Source organism: Pleurodeles waltl, chromosome 1_2 (assembly GCF_031143425.1).
Source record: "Pleurodeles waltl isolate 20211129_DDA chromosome 1_2, aPleWal1.hap1.20221129, whole genome shotgun sequence".
Classification (NCBI taxonomy): domain Eukaryota; kingdom Metazoa; phylum Chordata; class Amphibia; order Caudata; family Salamandridae; genus Pleurodeles; species Pleurodeles waltl.
The window spans coordinates 759,237,821-759,254,191 of NC_090437.1; the positions used below are offsets into that span (position 1 = coordinate 759,237,821).

General features: G+C 47.7%; 1 protein-coding gene across 3 annotated transcripts in view; it reads right to left on the minus strand.

Moving 5' to 3' along the window:
- FSTL5 (follistatin like 5) overlaps positions 1-16,371 on the minus strand; it is a 2,922,734-nt gene that overhangs the window by 945,939 nt on the left and 1,960,424 nt on the right. The gene's annotated exons all lie outside the window — the stretch shown is intronic.

Genomic DNA, 16,371 nt, shown 5'->3' on the forward strand with positions numbered 1-16,371 from the left:
TGAGTACATAGGGTGCAAGTTGTATGGGCTATGCCTGGGTGGATAGGGCTGGTTGTAAGAAGGAAGGGGGCTGAGTTCTGTGAGCATGAAGGACTGTGAATGCATGTGCCACATGGCAAGGGCAGGGATGTGGGCCACTCACTTCGACGGTGCAGTTGGTAATGACTTATCTTCTTCCCCTGTACATGTCATGTAGGTCAGCGCCCATCAGAAGAAGGATATTTGGCGTGCCATCGCCAAGGACGTCCGGACCCTGGGGGTCCACCAGAGACAGAGCACCCACTGCCGTAAAAGATGGGAGGACATTCGCCGCTGGAGCAAGAAGACTGCGGAGGCTCAGCTGGGGATGGCCTCCCAACGTGGGATGGGTGCCCGTCGCACCATGACCCCCCTGATGTTGCGGATCCTGGTGGTGGCCTACCCTGAGTTGGATGGGCGCTTGAGGGCATCACAGCTGACACAAGGGGGTGAGTACACTTTCATTCAGCTGACTTTGCGCGCAGTGGAGGGGTCTGGGTGGGGGAGGAGGGCTGTGGGTTTCCCTAGGCCAGGGCGAGTTCCGTAGTCTAGGCCCCTCCGTAATGCAGGCCATGTGCCACCCCACCTCTGTAGAGTGCCAAGAACAGGTATACATGCCCCTGTGTCATCTATGTGTGTAGATGTCCACCATAGCAATGTAGGCCATCTCCCAGGAACTGCATCTGTAGAGCCCAACAGCGCGGCGTAGTGCAGGGTAGCGGTAAGCCATGCACTCAACCTGTCTTTCTTCTGTCACCCCTCCCCCCCTTTTTGTGCTCTCCCTGTTCTTTTGTGCATCAGCATCATCAGGCGGAGGTACAGTGGCACCGGAGCACGAGGGGGCTGCATCCTACATGGCCATGGAGGGCCACACCACGGACTCAGAATACACCAGTGGGACGGAGGGCGAGGGGAGCTTCACAGCAGTCACCGGATCAGCAACCAGCGACACGGACTCGTCCTCCGATGGGAGCTCCCTTGTGGTGGCGGCAACATCTGTGCCCCCCACTTCTACAGGTACAGCCGCCAACCCCCCTACCAGCACTGCCCTCCCAGCAGCCCCTCAGCCTTCGCCCCGTGCCCGCTCACCCAGGAGAGTAGGCATCACCTTCGCCCCAGGCACCTCAGCCCCTGCCCCTGTCACCTCTGCTGCCCTCAGTGAGGAGGCCATTGACCAGCTCAGGTCACTCACTGTTGTGCAGTCTACCATTGTGAATGCCATCCAGGGTGTATAAAGGGAGTTGTAACACCCTAATGCATTCCTGGAGGGCATTCATTCTGGTCAGGCTGCCCATCATCGAACCCTGCAATCTCTGGCCTCAGCACTGATGGCAGCCATTGTCCCTGTCTCTAGCCTCCCCCCTCCAACTTCCTCCACCCAGACCCAATCCCCTGTACCTCTGACTATCCCAAGCACACCATCAGACCAGCCTGCACACACATCAACACACAAGGGAAGCTCAGGCAAACATAGGCACCACACATCCCACAGGCACTCACACAAGCATCACCCATATACAGACACAGCAACATCCACTGCCTCCACTGTGTCCCCCTCCTCGTCATCTCCCTCCTCCCTCCCAGTGTTGTCTTTACTCTCACCTGCATGCACTACCACTACAGCCACTAGGACTCGCACCAGCACATCCACCACCACACCCCGCTCACCTGCACTCACCACCCCCACTACCATTTACACGTCCCCTGTGTCCTCTCCCAGTGTGTCTGTGACGCCCCCTCCCAAAGTACACAAACGCGGGCACACACACTCCCAACATCCATCCAAATCACGACAGCCTCCAGAACATGCACCTGCACCCAAATCATCAAAAGTTACACCTCCTGCAACCACCTCCTCTTCCTCCACCCAGACCCCCTCCAGCTACCCGTCCCAGTGCTCGTCAGAAACTTATCCTGAGCAACGTTGACCTCTTTCCCACCACCCCCCCTCCAATTCATAGGTCCCGTACTAGCACCTCAGCCAAAATATCTCCGGTACCAGTGGTGCCTGTTAGAGGTATGTGGAGTGCACTGGGCACCAGGGCAGCCAGTGTGACACGGAGCCAATGCACAGCCAGTCCCCCCCTGTGCAGCACCAGAAGTTGGACAGTGCCGGACGGTATAGGGGGAAGACTCCAGCTGGCAAAGCCGCTCACAAGGGTCCCGGGGGGAGTGTAGACTCAGCTGTGACTCCTCCCAAGGTAGGGAAGGGGCAGAAGAAAGCGCCAAAGTCTGGGAAGAGCAGCACGGCGGAGAAGGCCGCCATCATCCCCGCTGCCCAGGAGGCCTCCGCCAGCCCGATCGTCACTGGCCAGGACGCCGCCACCAGAGTCAGTGCCCAGGAGGTCAGTCCATTTGTCACTGGTCAGGAGACCACCGCCAGAGTCAGTGCCCAGGAGGGCAGTCCCATTGTCACTGGTCAGGAGACCACTGCCAGAAGACCACCGCCAGAGTCAGTGCCCAGGAGGGCAGTCCCATCGTCACTGGTCAGGAGATAAACCACCAGATTCAGTGCCCAGGAGGGCCCCGGCAGCCACAGCCCCGCTGGGCAATGAGGGACCGCCATGGCAAACACCGCTGCACAGGTCAGAGACAGCAAAGTCAAGCACCGCTGAACAGGGCAAAGACCGCCATGGCAAGCACCGCTGAACAGGTCAGAGACAGCAAAGTAAAGCACCGCTGAACAGGGCAAGCACCGCTGAACAGGGCAAAGACCGCCATGGCAAGCACCGCTGAACAGGGCAAGCACGGCTGAACAAGGCAAAGACCGCCACGGCAAGCACCGCTGAACAGGTCTGAAACTGCAAAGTGAAGCACTGCTGAACAGGGCAAGGACCGCTGAACAGGGCAAGCACCGCTGAACAGGGCAAAGACCGCCATGCAAGCACCACTGAACAGGGCAAGCACTGCTGAACAGGGCAAAGATCGCCATGGCAAGCACCGCTGAACAGGTCCGAAACTGCAAAGTCAAGAACCGCTGAACAGGGCAAGGACCGCTGAACAGGGCAATCACCGCTGAACAGGGCAAAGACTGCCATGGCAAGCACCGCTGAACAGGCCAGAAACTGCAAAGTCAAGCAGCGCTGAACAGGGCAAGCACCGCTGAACAGGGCAAAGACCGCCATGGCAAGCACCCCTGAACAGGGCAAGCCCTGCTGAACAGGGCAAAGACCACCATGGCAAGCACCGCTGAACAGGTCAGAAACTGCAAAGTCAAGCACCGATGAACAGGGCAAGGACCGCTGAACAGGGCAAGCACTGCTGAACAGGGCAAAGACTGCCATGGCAAGCACCGCTGAACAGGGCAAGCACCGCCAACTCAAGCACCGGTAGCCCATGTGCGGCAGGGGCAGTGACGGAGCTGGGACCGTCACGGGGAGAGTGATGCACTCTGGGCACCAGTCCCCCTCCAGAACCAGTGGAGAACAGCATCCATTACCTCAGTCCTTAACAGGATGAAGCACTCTGGGCACCTGTCCCCCTCCACAACCAGTGGAGAACAGCATCCACTACCTCAGTCCTTAACAGGATGAAGCACTCTTGGCACCAGTCCCCCTCCAGAACCAGTGGAGACATGCATCCACTCCGTCTGTCCTTAACAGGATGAAGCACTCTGGGCACCAGTCCCCCTCCAGAACCAGTGGAGAACAGCATCCACTACCTCAGTCCTTAACAGGATGAAGCACTCTGGGCACCAGTCCCCCTCCAGAACCAGTGGAGAACAACATCCACTACCTCAGTCCTTAACAGGATGAAGCACTCTGGGCACCAGCCCCCTCCAGAACCAGTGGAGAACAGCATCCACTACCTCAGTCCTTAACAGGATGAAGCACTCTGGGCATCTGTCCCCCTCCAGAACCAGTGGAGAACAGCATCCACTACCTCAGTCCTTAACAGGATGAAGCACTCTGGGCACCAGTCCCCCTCCAGAACCAGTGGAGACATGCATCCACTCCGTCTGTCCTTAACAGGATGAAGCACTCTGGGCACCAGTCCCCCTCCAGAACCAGTGGAGAACAGCATCCACTACCTCAGTCCTTAACAGGATGAAGCACTCTGGGCACCAGTCCCCCTCCAGAACCAGTGGAGAACAGCATCCACTACCTCAGTCCTTAACAGGATGAAGCACTCTGGGCACCAGTCCCCCTCCAGAACCAGTGGAGAACAACATCCACTACCTCAGTCCTTAACAGGATGAAGCACTCTGGGCACCAGCCCCCTCCAGAACCAGTGGAGAACAGCATCCACTACCTCAGTCCTTAACAGGATGAAGCACTCTGGGCATCTGTCCCCCTCCAGAACCAGTGGAGAACAGCATCCACTACCTCAGTCCTTAACAGGATGAAGCACTCTGGGCACCAGTCCCCCTCCAGAACCAGTGGAGACATGCATCCACTCCGTCTGTCCTTAACAGGATGAAGCACTCTGGGCACCAGTCCCCCTCCAGAACCAGTGGAGAACAGCATCCACTACCTCAGTCCTTAACAGGATGAAGCACTCTGGGCACCAGTCCCCCTCCAGAACCAGTGGAGAACAGCATCCACTACCTCAGTCCTTAACAGGATGAAGCACTCTGAGCACCTGTCCCCCTCCTGAACCAGTGGAGACTGTTATCCACTTGAGAGACTGTGGCTTTGCACTCCCCAGGATAAAGCAGTGGGCAAACCACCCACTATAGAGACTTGTGAGACTGTGGCTTGGCACTCCCCAGGATTTAGCATTGGGCAAACCACCCACTGTAGAGACTTGTGAGACTGTGGCTTTGCACTCCCCAGGATTTAGCATTGGGCAAACCACCCACTGTAGAGACTTGTGAGACTGTGGCTTTGCACTCCCCAGGATAAAGCAGTGGGCAAACCACCCACTGTAGAGATGTGTGAGACTGTGGCTTTGCACTCCCCAGGATAAAGCATTGGGCAAACCACCCACTATAGAGACTTGTGAGACTGTGGCTTTGCACTCCCCAGGATTTAGCATTGGGCAAACCACCCACTGTAGAAACTTGTGAGACTGTGGCTTTGCACTCCCCAGGATGGTACAGTGGGCAACCCACCCACTGTAGAGACTTGAGAGACTGTGGCTTTACACTCCCCATGATACATCAATGGGCATGGAGCCCCCTCGTGGATCTGGCGTGGTGCTGTCATCCGGATGAGGTGCCCCCTTCCCTTCCCCCTGAGGTGCCTGTTGTGTTTCGATCTGATGCCCCAGCAGTGTTCTCTCCGTTTTGCTCAGGTATCTGATGTGGGCCTCGCCCATGCTTTTTGGGGCCCGTGGTCCACGGACATTGAATGGTGCATACCTGCACTACTAATCGTGATGTATATTTTGTTGAATTTATATACATATCTGTATATATTAGCTTATTGTATTTTTATACATTACAATGATTGCACTCATTTCCTTTTGTCTTTGCATTCTTCCGGGGGGGTTTGGGGTTGTTACTGTGATGTTTGGATATGCATTGGTGTGTGTGTTGTAGTGGGTGAGGGTTGGGGTGGAGGTGCGGGTGTTGCGTGTGTGTGTCCCTGACTTTTGCCTCCCCCCTACCCTATGTCGTAAGTGCAGTACTCACTGTTGTCTTCGGCGCCGGCGTTGATGATGATCGTACAGGAGCAGGAAGACTATCGCAGGGCGTATTTGGAATGGTGCCCTCCTTCCTCGTGGAGTGTTTGAGGTGAGCGTTTTCCCTTTGAAATGGCTGTTTCCGGCGTGTTTTTATCCACAGTGAATCTGCCCCAGAAAAGGTGGCGGATTGGTAGCTTGTGATACTGTGGGCGGTACTTTGTCTCCTGCCTGTCTGTTGGCGGTGACCGCCGCGCTGCTTGTCGGTACCGCCGTGGCGGTCAGAGTTTTAAAGTGGCTGTCTTTGTTGGCGGTTTCCTCCACGGTCATAATTCCCTTCTTTTTCTGCCGGCCTGTTTGCGGTCTTACCACCGTTTTAACACCGTCCGCCAGGGTTGTAATGACCCCCTAAATGTTTTGGAAAGGAAATACCAAAGTAGCATTTTAGACCTGTGACCTAAAATCTGACTTCACAATTAAAGAGGTTTTCTAAAGCAAAATTCCTCAGACATCTTACATGACATTCCTACTCGTTCCCAGCCAAAAGTTATCACATGGCCTGGGGGGAACTCGTGGAGTTTTACCTCACAGAATTCTGCGGAGTTACCAAAAATCTCTGAGAAGATAGCCTCAGGGAATGCAGTCTGATCAGAAAGCTATTTTCTGAACCAGTGCCCTTCTATTCATCAAGCTGTTGTTTGGAAGCTCCAAGAAAGTCATAAAGATCTCCCTTGCTTCGCCTTTCCCTTGGCACTGAAATATTTAGAATAACATGGCAGTGCATGCATATTCATGCATCTTACAACTATACATCTATATGAGGTGGAAGGGGAGCGAGGCAAAGGCCTGCCCATCACGTCCTGTTTTGCAGTAAATGCGCTGTGTGCAACATGCAGGCACCTTGCACTCATGCTTATGCTTACTGAATCTTAGCAGCCTTTCAAAGACAATGTAAGCAACTGCAGATTAATGCCAATTCCAGACATATGCAGGGACCATAAAGAATTGAAGCCTGCCTTTCATGATTCTTACATTTCTGATAAAAGAGAACATTATGGGCAAAAAAACACTGGGCCTGTCATACACCCCAAAACACCCCCACTGCATTGCGTTTTGGAAAGCTTCATTCCTGAATTTCCTAGTGCACGTTTAAAAGCACCTTTAAGAGTTTCTCAAGCATAAGAATATGTTTCATTTGTCAAAATGGCTATAATCTACTAAAGGTCGACAGAACTACTTCAGGTGAACCTTTTGCACTAGTGATCAGCCGGGAGAGCAGGGGCAGGAAGGCCCCACCAGCCTATTTTTGGCACGCAGGAGGATGCGAAGGCGTCTCAAGGCCTTGATTTGACGTAGAAGCACCAGCCATCCTGTGTGAACAGTGGGTGAGTGCGCTGGTGGAGGGTTTCACAGTCAGCAGGAAGAGTCAACTCCAGCGAGCACTCTCAAAAATAATTTATACACATACGGGCAGGTATGTGTGTGGTAACGCGATGACTGCACATTCTTGCCAGTAATGCAAATATTAGGTGATGAGGTAATAGAGCATCACATCAGAATCATGATCACATTTTAAACATTACCATAAACAGTGACCCTACCACCATAGCCTGCCCGAATTTCAATCCTAACCACAATACTAATCCAAATTCATGCCTTACTCAGACCCTAAAACCGTACTAATCCTCCTAACACAAAATAATGAAAATAAAATTATTTTATCATGTTCAATATTCAAAAACACGTTAAATAGGAATGAAATTAAGTATATTTTAGAAACTAATTTGAAAATTAAATTAGAAAAATACTACGACTTTTCCACAACTTCTACAACAGCTTGTTTTAATGTAACATGTGTACTTTGAACTTTATGCCTATTTGGACCAGCTGTAGAAATTAACCACATCCTCTGAACCCTACCTTTGAGACCAAAAAAACATTTTGAAGAATACGGGAAGCAATATGATTATTCTGACTAGTAGAGAAATTCTTTGAATGTTTGAGTGCAATGCACTTATAGTTTGCTCTGTGTGGAAAATGGGTGCATAATGGACATACAAACCCATTACCTGAAAAGATATGCTACAGGTAATGTTTGTTTTATCTCAGGGGTAGAATCAGGGGAAGGTACATTTCTCCTTCTAGGCCTGGACGGAGTAAACGGAGTCTGGCTCTGCGGAATTCCACAGAGTTGAAAAAAAAGCTCATTGGAATTCCACGGAGGCGGAGTTCTGTGACCCAAGGAGTCCTCCTGAATGCACCAACCTGGGAAGTACTGGAACCCTACTTAGCACTTCTGAGATCGGGCGCATTTAGGAAGGCCGTAGGCAGTGAAAGCTGCCATTTCAGGCCTCTTGTGCACCGTTCTATCCTGCGTGCAGTGCACACTGGGCAGGCTGATACACAAGAGGCCTGAAACAGCAACTTTCTTTCACTGCCTACGGCCCTGGCCTGAACTCAGGCCAGGACCATAGGCAGCAAAAATTACAGTTTGAGTCTTGTTTGTGCACCACAAAAACAAAAGAAGATACAAGGACTTATCTGTGTCTTCCCCGGGGTCCTCCTCTCCTCCTCGTCCAATGGCGACAAGTCTTTTCTTCAGAGGCTGCCTCCTGTGCTCTGGTGCACGCTGCAGCCCAGACTGTCTGCGCTTGAGCTGTGCAGCCATACTGGGCTGCAGCGCACACCGGGTGAGCTCTGCTCTGCTGGTGGGGTTAGTGGAGTTTTTTAGATAACACTTGGAGCGCTGAGTTCTAAAAACTCCATTAGCTCTGCCAGTAGAGTTGAGCTACCCCTAAAGGCATATCTCACACAAAACTTTGTTGAGTGTTTCATATCCATAATATACACTTCTCAGACACCCATGGGAGTACAGAAAAGGCTGAGATCTACCAATGCTAAAGGACATCAACCTCTCCTCTCTGTTACAGCGGGAACGTTCTAATTGGGTGCAAGCCATCTTCACCATGTTAAAATGAGAAAGAACAAGCACTTCAGCATTGGTTAGCAGTATTAAAGTGCACAGAGCACTAAAAGCCAACTAAAACAGGTTCAGAAAACAATAGAGGTGAAGACAAAAAGTTGGGGCTGACATTGCTGTGAGAGCCTTGTCCGACGGGCGTGATCATTTTGAGTGCTGCACACCAAGTAGCGAGAAATTCTCAGGAATTTATTCTATTCCTAGTGAACAGTGAATCTGTTAGACCCCCTCCTCATATGTAATTTGGGGGATTCCGACAGAGCAATAAAGAGATATTCTAAGGAGAAACTCATGTCATAGTGCTTTCTATAGCAGCCAAGTGGTAATGGAATGTCAACAACTTGTATATCAGTCAAGCCTCCATGACTGCCTAGCAGAGGCTTGACCGTAGTAGCAGCTGTGCCATCTTCCTGATGGCCACAATCACTTCAGTTGGGCTAGCATATTCTTTATGTCAGGAGAAATTCCTGGTGCAGATTGAGGCAAAGAATGTGCTTCTGTTCAATTCATTATCAAGGCCCTTCTGTCTGTTGGTTCCATTGACTGCTCTTCCTTTCAATGTCTTCTCCATTTATCCAACATAAAGAAGCTATCCAAGCAACTTGAACAACTCTGAACTTTTTCAAAACATAGAAAAAAAATAGGAAAAAACCTCAAAGCAAACAGAGTATCTGCAAAAGTAATGTTTCTACAACAAAACATCCAGAAATCCAAGTGTAAACAAATGTTTCACATTATAAAGTATTAAATCAAACTACAAAACTACCATCTGCCAGCTATTTCTAAAGACACAAGCAATTGGAAAATATCACAAACTCTTTAAACTCTTTATTTCCAAGATTCACCCACAGCATTGTTCACAAAACAAAAAACCCATTTTTTTTCCTAAAAGCCGTTATAATATACTGACCGCTCTGAAGGAAGGAAAGTTAACAGGATTATTAATAATTTATGAAATCATGCCACTATTTAAAAAAAATAAAACAAATCCAAGTATTCTACAAAATACGAAACTGTACTCAAGCTCCTTGGCTAAGAAAAAACATTGAAAAATGTATGGAAAGTCAACTATCAATTTTCACAAAACAAGACAACTTTCTGCCAACATATAATTCTGGTTTGCAGTACAGAATAGCCATGTTGAAAATCAATGATTTTATTAATCTCATGTTGGACAATGGAGATGCCTGCCTTCCAGTCCTTCTTGGTCTATCAATAGCCTTTGACATAATACAACATCAGATGGTGAGATGACTGAGATTCTAGAGGCCTGCATGAGCTTCTCAAATGCAATTCTGAATTAGAACATCTTATATGTTTCCTACCAGCAAACACTTGGTCAAACGTTTCCTGTTCTGACCCTGACATAGTTACATGTAGAGTCCCCTATGACTCAATTTTTCCCTATCTTGATCGAAAAGCTAGAGTATCTTGATGGAGATATGTCACAGACAGTATCAAGCATTAGATAAAAACATTGCCTGAAGATTATTTGATCTTGTAGGAAGGTCAAAGAATGCACCTATCCGTCCCTTCTCAGAAATGATCACTAACCACAGTGAAAGCTATTACATAAGCAGAAGAAAGAGGAATGGGAATTTATACAAAGAGAGACAAACAAAATCACTGCAGCTTAGATTCCTCTCCTTTTCACAACCCTCACTAATCCAAGGACAACAGAAAACTGAGAAAATGGCAAATGCTCCATAATCCAACCAATCCCTACCTCCGTTCACTACTTTCAAGGTTAGCAGTTGCCAACTATCTGCCAGTTGTAGATAGTGATAATAGTTAAATCATAAGTATCCTGAAAAGGATATTACAGGCAGATTTGACTACAATGCTAAGAACATGACTTCTAAAAATCCAGAGTTGCCTCTGTTTTTTAAGTACCTTGAATAGGTTAGGCCCTTTTCTCAAACATATATTTATATATGCAGTACATTATAAGGATATTACAAGTCACAAGGAGTTTCATGGTTATATAAAGAAATGAATGAGTCTGAATGCTCAGTTCCTTTATAAGGTCATAGAACTCTGCGGTGACTTAGAATAGCCTTATAATGTATAGCAGGGGCACGTTATTCCTTCAATTACATGGTCACATCATCACCCGTCCCACAAAATGTTTAAATCCTTGGTGTGTTGATCTTTCATGTGTAAGAGAGGGGACGTTTGTAAGCATGAGGAATACAATTAGAATCTCTAGTGCAAAACTAAATACACCAAAATGCAGCATGATATCAGTTGCAAAAAGATACTAGAATCAGTTTATTACAAGTCAATTTTTTTAAAAAGATTGACGCACAGAATTTGTTGAAACGTGCACAGTAATTCCATCTTTCATATAATTACCTAAAGCAGGGGAAATTAAACATGTTTACATACATATCTCCTTTCTGCTTATCATTTAGCACCTACAAAAAGTGAATGGAAGAAGGAAATGCCATGTTTTTTTTTCGTTTTTGAAACTGCAGCTTTAGTTATGCTTTGTGACCTACCCCTTCTGCATGGCTGCTAGCTCTGTCAACAGGCATTGTCATGTCAATACTGAACTGTAACATTTGAGTGGCTCTTCCTTTATACCAGGCCATTAGATGAATCACAGCTTGAGAGTAATAAAGACATTTCTACAAAGGAATCGCAGGCTCAAAAATATATCTACATCATGTTTTTTCCACAATTGAAGTTACTCTGAGTATCACAAAACAGGAAAAAAAGAAAGTCTCTTCTTGATCCTTTACTCAAGGCATCACCACCAAAACAAATGTCATAGTAGAAAAACAATTTCTTTCACACTGTTAATACTTTCAGAAGAACATTCAAGTGCACTTGCACAACGGATTACCTTTTTTTAATTCAGCTTATCAGGGTTTTCAGGGTTAACAAATATCACCCAATTTTCACATTGTAAGTTGCTAGATCTTTCACAACAAATACTGCACACATTGGAAGATTTCCACAAATCCTCATAAACTACCAGACAACAAAACAGAAATCTTACAAACTCTGTAAAAGCCATGTAATAGAAAGTCTCTTTTTTGCGTAGTCACCTCCAACTTTTGGACTGAAGCTGCTGGCATTAGGACTTTTTGATCTCTCGGGCACTGCTGTCCAGCACCCAGTGGATGTGCTCTGACCCTTAAAAATAGGGAGAATTAGCCAACCCCTAACTGGCATATTTATTTTACTTATATCTGGTATATTGTACTCTATGTACACAGGGACTGTAAGTAGAGTGGACTGCAGCACTTTACGTGTCACCACAAAAGTGACCATGTAAAACTAGATTTTAGGCCTGCCACAGCAGGCTAGCACAGCAGTTTTAACACTGCCATTTCAACTTTCTACAGGCCTAAACCTTCCTTTTTAATACTTATATGTCACCCTGAAGATAGGCCCTAATTGCTCATGCGGTAGGATGCATTGCATTTAAAAGGTAGAATATGTGCTCATGGTTTAAATGTCCTGGTGCTGAAAAAAATCCAACGTTGTTTTTCACTGCAGCAAGACTGACACTCCCATAGGAAAACACAGAGTTATATTATAACACCTTATAAAGTATGACCTCAGTTTGAAAATAGCAGGAACCATGATTCAAGGACTCAAATTAATAGGAATGTATGATCCAATGTGATGGTAAAGACTTTTTTAAATTACTATTTTGAAAATGCCACTTTTCGAAAGTTGGCATATCCCTACCTAAAGCCTCTAGTAGCCTTTTCAACAATAATCCCAAACTGTCACCTGAAAGCCTGATAGGACGTGTGAATTGCTCCTAGGAAAGAAAACAAAATGGTGTTGACTGGGAGGAGGTGTAAACTCCTCCAAACTGTATGGCCTGGGGGAGGTGGATCCCAACTCTACAAGATGCATCCCTATCATCTGCAGACGTAACTCACACCTAGGCCTACCCTTGCCATAGTCCAAGTGGCCAAAGTGGCAACAGTCCCAGACAGGGGAAAACCTGCCCCAGGACTGGTTTTTGCAGTGGGAGTTCCTCATTTCCCTAGACACATCTCAGGGGTGTACACAGAGTTCTGAGCAAGGGAAGGAAGATTCTGCATTGCTGGATCTTGGTAGAGCAAGGCATTGTGAGATCGTTTAGAGCCAAACCCCAGGAAAGTATGTCATAGTTGGTAGGGTTGCCTATGCCTTATTGGTTAGTGAGTCACCCCCACCCCAAACTAGTGCCAGGGATAAAAGTGGCACTTCTGGATACCACTTCCTAACACTGCTGGACCTCCGGAAGACTGAAGAAGGACTGCACCTGCTGAACTCTAACTACAGGACTACACCTACTGTAACCTGTGGGAGAAACCCCAAAGGCTGGACTTGCTCCCACAAGAACTGAGGGCAGAAAAGAGGACCCCAAGCTACCGGGAGTTCAGAATCAGCAACAAACCCATCTTCCTGAAGAGCCCAGCTGATGAGGTTCAATAGGCCCAGCCCTGGACCCTGCTGGTGGCTTCCCTTTGAGTGAGTCCTGACCTCCAAACGGTGCCCCTAAGGTCCTGGTACCCTTGGATAAGTGCAAGTGTTTTCCCCTTCATGCCTACCCCCCTACAATTTGGGACTTAGTACCCTCTCCAAGGATTTTTGCCAAAAGAACCAAAGGATGGCACCAGACTGCAACCAAGCCACAGCTGTTCACATTGCATGGCTGGCTGGATTTACCCTGCTGGTGTGTCCCGCTGAAGTCTGAAGGTAGAAATCTTCCCTGGAAGAAGATGCAGAAAATATCCGACTGGCAAGGGACTTTCCCCTTGGCGCAAATTTTTTATTTCACCACCTCAGAGCTTTACAGCCAAAAGACAACTTCACCGGGACTTCATCCATTGGGTATCTGGGCTCGAGGGACTCATCTCAGCCATAGCCTTCTGCCTCAAGTAAGAATTCAAAACTTTCTACCGAACCAACCCTGTATCTGATCTATGCTTCATTGCAGTCAGCCTTTTTCCTTAAGCTCTGACTTTGACCTGGTCTAGTGTGACCAGATTTCCGCAATTAGCACTATGTACATTTTGGCATTAATAACATCTAAAGCTTTGAAAAATCATATCCTTGGTTACCCACATCTGATTTTTGTTATTTTAGTGTCTATTTGCTCATTAAGTATTTTCTCTATTTTGATAAATAGAATTAAGATTTTCATTGTGTTATGTTTTCTACGTTTTAACTGTTTTGGAACTGATAAATGCTTTACACATTTCTCCTGTCTTCTCTGTGCTACAGCTACCTAGAACGAATTGCTGAGTACAGAACAAAGCGACAGCTGGACCGAGGTGTCGGGAAGTGCGGACACCAACTTTAGGGATGGAATAATGGAAAATGCGGACACCTGTACACATTGGGGTGACGGTATAATCAGGTCTTTGGCCAGGCCCTTCCCCTCATCCATCACATGAAACCCGCCCTGACTACACAAAGCATTTGTTAGGTGGGGTGTAAATAGGTTGGCTGTTCTAGCCTCAGGGCTTTAAAAATGAGGCATGCAAGTCTATATTTAATTATCTGTTTCAGTGGCAATTAGATTAAATCTATCAAAATCAGTGTTATATAGTCAATATTTTTTTTACCTGTTGCAAGTCTTGAGTCTCTAAGCAACAGAGCTTTAGGAACCCCTAAGAGTGGTGCATGTCCATATTAATTGACAATACAGTAGATGGTGTGACAGCACAGCTGTCAGATTGAATTAGTGGAGTTCTGAGGCATTTCAGTGGAACAAAACACACCTGACACCCCCCTCCATTCAAACTCACCCACCCCCTCTGATCCGAACACTCACCCCCACCCCCTCCGATTCTCACACTTGCCCTCACCCCCTCTGATCTTCACACTCACCCTCCAACCCCTCTGATCCTCAGACACACATCCTGCTCCCTCCAAGCCTCACACTCACCCCATCCCCCATATACACACACACACCCACAGACACGTACCACACATACACCCAATCACTCACACTGGCATACACACATTCATTCATGCATACTCACACACATTCTTACACACAATCACACTGGCATGCAGACAAGCACTCACTTCACCATTACTTACAAGCATTCACTCACACGCATACATCCATGCAAACAACACAACATACATAGACGCATTCACACACACACTCACACCTTCATGCACATACTCAGACACACACACATAACACCCCCCACCCTCCCACCTCCCTCCCTTGTCGGATGCCTGACTTACCTTGGTCGAGGAGGACTTCTGGCAGGGAACGGGAAGGTGCACTGCTACCGCCAGCAGAACATCGCCAGGCCGTATTACTGGACATAATACGGCTGGCGGCATTCTACTGGCGTGGCGGTGCTGGAAGTAGCAGCGCCAGCTTACCACCATCTGCCAGTATGATCACTGCCGGATTTCTGCCCTTCTTGTGATGGAGGTCAGGCAGTGCTCATAATATGGTGGACAGATGGTAGCTCCGTTGACAGTATGTTGGCGGCCGTCACCGAGGCGGTAGGCGGTTTTTACCACCAATGTCATAATGAGGGACTTTATTTCTTTAAACAATCTCCGTATTTTTAAAAAAATTCTCATACCACACCAGATAAACATCATTTGTCTGTCATTTTGAGATTCGTATTCTTTTAACTACATTTTTCTGAGATCTTAAATATATTGTAGTTTCTGTTTGGCTGTGCATTTACTCCATGCAATGTTCTCTAAAGAAAGGGTTTGCTACAAGTGCTTATCTACAAGGTAAGCCCGGGCTTATCACAGAAATTTGACTGCTTTAAACGTAATTAGATTGTTTGGACTTAGCAGAAAATCCACCAAAGTTCATAATCTAGAGTGAGGTGTCTCTGATGGTTTGTTTTATTCAAGATCACATTTGAATGACTGAGGGGCAGGACTGACAACAAACAACACAACAAAACAAAACAAACAACACTCTGACAGTGTTCTAAGCACCAAGACACCAGCAAGCCACTTCCTCTTTCCATAGCTGTCCACAGGTAGAACCAGTTTGTGGCTGTTCTCTTCATCTCGCCCGTACAGGGCCGGCTTTAGGGCGGTGTGAGCAGTGTGGCCGCACTGGGTGCTGAACTGGATTGGGTGGTGCTGACCTTAGGGGGGCTTATTGTTTAGCAATAGCTTACGAAACCTGTGATTTAAAAGCACCTGCTGAAAATATCCTTGTGCGTTTAGCCTTCAGGAAACACATAAAATGTCAAAATCCTTCTTGTGATAAATGTTCCTGCTAGGGAGAGAGATGGGAGTTTAGTCTAGGGCAGCTTTGACTCACCATAAAGTAGCGTAGGCAGTTAATATGCCTGCTGCAAAGAACACAACTATATTTTCTGTGGATAGCTGAGTGGATTAGCAAAGCCAGCCTTTACAAGCACTTTCACATGGATGTCTGTGAAAGAGGGGCTATGGCAGTGGCCTATTGAAACTGAAGGGGGGGCCTCACTGGACCCCTTCAGCTGCTGCTCCTGCACCTTGTACTGTGCTGAGGGGGCCTCCTGGAGCTTGGCCCCCGACAACGTAGGAGCTGTGAGGACACTGTACGACACTGGGCTATGGAGAGATGAGGAGCACATTTGTCGGGTGGATCTGAGGAGGTGGCCATGGGGTGGGGGTTGCCAAAAAAGACTGTTTCACAGGGCGCCACCAGCACTAATGCCGGCCCTGCACCCATATAACTATGACTGACACTGGAAAAGTGGAGTCATTGTATTTTTGGCAATCTAGCAGCACAGACATTCTGCCATCCAGAAGTCATGCTTCACCAATAGCTTTGAAGTATGTTTTGCACGCTTGCCAGATGGCAAGATAAA